At 51.4% G+C, this 5064-nt stretch overlaps 1 non-coding gene across 1 annotated transcript; it reads right to left on the bottom strand.

Moving 5' to 3' along the window:
• Positions 1-943: 943 nt before the first annotated feature.
• Positions 944-1015, bottom strand: TRNAE-CUC (transfer RNA glutamic acid (anticodon CUC)). The gene has a single exon. It is a non-coding gene; the product is annotated as a tRNA-Glu (tRNA).
• Positions 1016-5064: the final 4049 nt, after the last annotated feature.

Here is a 5064-nt window from a genome sequence, read left to right as displayed (position 1 = left end):
TGAATATTTATAATTCTTGAAATTAAATGTAACTAATTAACTAATTGCAATTAAGGAATTAGCTCAAGTCAACTACGTACAATAAGTATAGTGCGAGTCTTATTTCTTTACGAAGGTACACTCTATTTTTAAAGTTTGATTATAGTTACGTGAAACACTCGGTACATAGACAAAATTGTCCAATATTGTCACGACGGCCTGGCTCAGATGAACAGAGGTACCAATCCACTCACTAGCAATTTAGCAACTGAATCGGATATAGCCGAGCCGTCTTGGCCGCAGGACGAAACGACAGTAACGTGCCGTTTTTTCCTTTACGTGCCTGGGGAGAAGCTTTCTTTTGCATTTACGTCACCCCCACTGCTCTCTGCGCATGCGCCGCGTTGCTATAGCGACGGCGGCGCCAGGTCTGTGGCTAGTGGGAGGAGGGCCGTGACACCGTCTGTTTCGCGCGCCGTCGGCCTAACCTAATTTAACGTGGCACACCGTCGATGCGCACTAAATAAAATAATAGAGACTTTTAGCGTGTCCGCTATTCCGGCAAACGGGGCCGGTTTGGGTGGTTTACCGGATGGTCGGGGGCGTAAACGTGAGCGGCCGGAGCGCTGCTGCCACCTGGTGGCGTATAGCTCAACCAGACAAACACAGATAAAATTGCAGTAACCCACAATAACCTGCTTCGCTGCTGGTGCAAATTTTCGACAGCGGCGTAATTGCGTTCACAATTACGCCACTGTCGAAAACTTACACCCCAGCTAAGAAGACTATAGTAATTCGCTTTGTGTTTAGGTGGTCGAGCTTTGCACCACTAGCTGGCGCCACCAATCTGGCTCTCACGCTTACGCCCCTGCTCATCCGGCAAACCGACCGCACTTGCCGGAATACGGGACGCACTAAAATTCTGTAATACTAATAAACAAAAGAAGGAAGCGCAAAAAAGTACTTCCGACACCGGGAATCGAACCCGGGCCTCCTGGGTGAGAGCCAGGTATCCTAGCCACTAGACCATGCCGGAGCCGTGTACTGCTGTTTCGTAAACCCTTAAATACGATAACGGCGCTTTATGATACAACGTGGAACATGTGCAAAGAACAGTGGGGGTTAGATCAAGCGCAAAAAACCTCTGCCGCGTGCCTGTAATCTTTCTTGCACACACACATGTATATATAGCTCCGCCACGATGCGGCGCTACGGTGCTTCAACGCCTAGTGTTCCTGTATATGCTCCTGCAGGGAGCATATACAGGAACACTATCAACGCCAGTCGCCATATTTGTGGTTGATCTACAGCAGAGGACATGTTCTGCCTGGTGTTGCTGTGCAAACAAAAGATGAAGCGCCAACGGAGGCAGCACACTAATGAAGAAAGAACAATGACAGGACAAGGGGCTACTTGCATCTGTTTATTGAGAGATAAGCAAATATGGGAAGCAAGGCTTCATGATACAACAATCGTTTAAAAGCCAAGACATTGTGGCGCATGAACTGTTGGAGGCCAACCAGATTAAGAGGGGACGCCTGTATCAGCATCCCGTCTTCCGAATATTCACAGAAATAGAAGGATGTTCTTAGATAGGTTTTAGATTTTGGTTAATCTTGTAATTCCCTTCCTATACATGATACATCTGTGTTCTCGCGCGTGCGCATTCACATGTTCAGCGCTCCCTCTTTTTCTTCCCCATATCCCCATGGCTATATATTCAGCCGCTTTTGACCTCAATAAACAGTTGCCAGTAGCGTCTTTTCCAGTCATTGTTCTGTCTTCATTAGCGTGCTGTCTCTGTTGGCGTTTCATCTTTTCAAAACTATGAACCAACTAGCCCAACAACGTGTTCTACGATTCTATTGTGGTGCAAAGGTCTCTTGTTTTATCGCGTATGGTTCCGCTTCTGCAAGATAATTGGTATTAAATATTTCGCTGAATGTGCTGTGCGAGCGTGCAATATAGTGAGCTTGGTGGTGTAGGCGTGAGCTTCGTCTAAACATCTCGATCGATCTCCGAGTATGCGCAATTGCGTGTCAGAATGCATTAGCAGTGCATGGTGTGGGTCACGCGCTTCTGACAGGTCAAGAAGCAAGCACAATGATGTCACCGTTTGACGGCTGGTTTCTGACTTGCCTACGTAGCCGAATATATATATATATATATATATATATATATATATATATATATATTCCGTGCAGGCTGCCACAGTTGAAAAAAGACCATCATAACTCCGACCACCATGCTTGAATAATCGAGATGCTCAGCGCTTCGAAAAAAAGACATTTGTCACACTAAGGCAATAAAGAAAAGAGCAGCAAATGTGGAAGGGAAGCCCGTGCATATGATCGATGAGTGGGGGCATATGTGCTTCAAGAAACAGCAACTGATAGTCTGGTCAGGTCTCGCGCGACACCGCTTTAACCTCGATATCGCGCGTGACTACGGCAGTCACGCTTACTGTTTGCGTCCCGCACTGACACACAACGCGCAGCACCTGACGAGCCCTGCGCGAAAACGGCATGTCGTCGACTAACGTCGTTGTATATAGTGCCGGGGCCACAGTCTGACCGCCACATTTAGGAATTTTTTTAGTAGCCGCGCTCTGTACAGCTTCCGGTCATGACCGACAAGGATTTGAAGACGTTGTGCTCCCACCTCAACCAGCTGTCAACGGAAGAACTGCGCCGCCTAGAGAAGGCCAACTTGATTCCGTCTCTGCGACTAAGAGGCGCCACGGAGCGCCAGGCCGTTATTGCCGGCATACGCGGCGCTCTGGAGGCCGTCCATTCGTGGCAACAGCGACTTCGACACTTGGCGTCTCTCTACTGCTGGCTCATACCGCACAACAGGCTCCGGTCGTGGTTCCTCTATCGTCTCGAGGGCCTCGAGTCGTTCGCGGCGGTCACCCAAGACTTCACCATTCACAAGCGGATGGTGGGACTGTTGAGCAGCCGCGGTTCCGACGTGGCCGTCGCGTACATGTCCAGCGAGAGCGGACGCTACGCGAGCGTCGTGGCCACAGACCTGGAGTGCGGAACGCAAGAACACAGCGTTCTGTGCCTGTACGTCTGGAACCGGCTGCCTTACCTGGCCGTCTGCATCTCTGGCCTGCTAAATCTGGCCCACTTCAAGTCCTTTCTCAACGCAACGCTCCGGTGCGACCACGAAGATCACCTGGTTGGCTTTTACGCCGACTTCGACGACGCGTTTGCTGCGGCCTGCAATGACGTCCTGGTAGAGAGTCGACTGCATCGCGCGTGAGGCTGGGGCGAAGGACTTCCTTTTTTGACGACCGCCTACTGGCGCGACTGTGGATCCAAAGCGCCGACAGTCTTGGAAACCAGTCTCCGTAAGCCGCGCTTTCATTCATTTCACGTTCTATAGGGGCTGTTGCCACTGGCCTGTGTGGTGAACAACTTGCGTCTCGCCGCCAAAGCCACGGCGCAAGTCCGGACGTTTTAAGTACGCCGAGCCGCCCGCAACCGTAGAAGAACGCCCAGGAGGCCGCAAGGGCGAAAAGACGTTACCTTGGTGTGTGTACTCTCGCCTCCTTACCGACGGCTCGCACGACGCCTTGATGTCTGCGAGCCGTGGTATAAGCCAGTCTGCTGTGTCCCTTCAGCGAGCGGGACTTTGAGCTCCGTGTGTGCATTCCCTCTTCTCGGCGAGGGAAACACCGGCGGTGTCTGCGTGTGCGTGTCAGTGCATTTCCCTCTGCTGGGCCAGTGGCGGTTACAAAATCCGTTGTACTGGCTGCCGAGCAGCGGCCGCAAGTGTCCTCCTGAGCGAGGGCGTTCCAAAGACTGTAAAAGACTCGCCCGCCAACGGACTTCAGCAGCCTTGAGCACGAGCAGGAGTGTATGTCGCTCTCCGCCAGGAAAGCTTGAAGGGCTGACCGCTCCGTAAAGGTGTAATTAAATGTTGTTACTCCTTACGTCGCCACCGTGTCCTCTGCATGGCCTCCTCGTGAGCCGCTTGAAAGTGGAGTCAGCGGCACGCATCACCGGGTACAGAGTCGTAACAAAGTACGAATCTAGAGTGCACGATTTTCTGGTTTAATTTGCCAAGTTGTCAAATTCGCTGTCTTGCCAGCTCTGATCGACTGACAGAGCGGCTATACCCTGATTGGCTCGACATGCGAGCACGGTGGCTTTCGAAAATGTGACAGAATTTGACCGCGTCTGGAATAGGCACATCGATATCCTTACAATTGACCAGCTCTATGGGCTTGACGGTTAGCTTCGAAGAATGTTTCCGTGTGTCAACTCTTCAATCTATCCTATAGCTCTTGTTGCACAATGTATCGGCTTAATTATGGGAGTTTGTTTATATTGGCAACCACGGAGTGCGTAAACTTCGCCGACGAACAAGAACGCTCTAACGACATAACTCTAGTGATCGAGCCAAGGAAGCATATTTCAGTACGACGTGATGCGATTTATCGCGGGAAAGTTTAGCCCCTATTGTGAAGTGCGCTTGCCCAGCTGCTCCCGACCTGAATGAGCGCCGTCGTGCTATAGTAAGTTCGAGCGCATGCGCTGCTCTGTCCGGGAACGCGAGCCTGTGCGCGTAGTGCGCGCCGACGGACGCGCCACTGGTGGCGGCCTTGCGCAGTGTAATCGGGAAAGCAGGCAGCCGCGCGCCGTAGTTCGCTGCGTCGCTGTTCGTGCTTCTTTGTGTTGTTCACGTTTTCAGAGCAAAATAAGTAACACCCTTCGCATGAGTGGGATGGCCAAAGCTTCGAGGAATGACGAAGAATTGTTGCACGGTGGGGTGTTCAAATACCGGCAAAAACGTGGCGGCGACGCGGTTCTAATCATTTCCCGTAAAAATCTCGTCAGCACGAGCAACGGTAGCAATGGATCATTGCCGTTCGGCGGAAAATACTTGTTCTCATAATTTGTTTTGTCGTGTTGGACGCGTCGTTCTCGATACCAGTTTTCATGGAATCCGTACTGGACGGTGCCACCAGGTTTAGGGCGAAATTCGCTTTGCCTCCTTCCCCGGGTTTCGCGTTTCGTTGGTGTTTACCCTCGAGTAGACCCGCGTTAGTGAGGGAAGAGGTGACCATTCCGCCAT

The sequence above is a fragment of the Dermacentor variabilis genome, chromosome 11, assembly GCF_050947875.1.
Source record: "Dermacentor variabilis isolate Ectoservices chromosome 11, ASM5094787v1, whole genome shotgun sequence".
In the NCBI taxonomy this organism is placed as follows: Eukaryota; Metazoa; Arthropoda; class Arachnida; order Ixodida; family Ixodidae; genus Dermacentor; species Dermacentor variabilis.
Note: the sequence above shows the minus strand (reverse complement) of the source record. Positions and strands in the feature narration are given on the sequence as shown.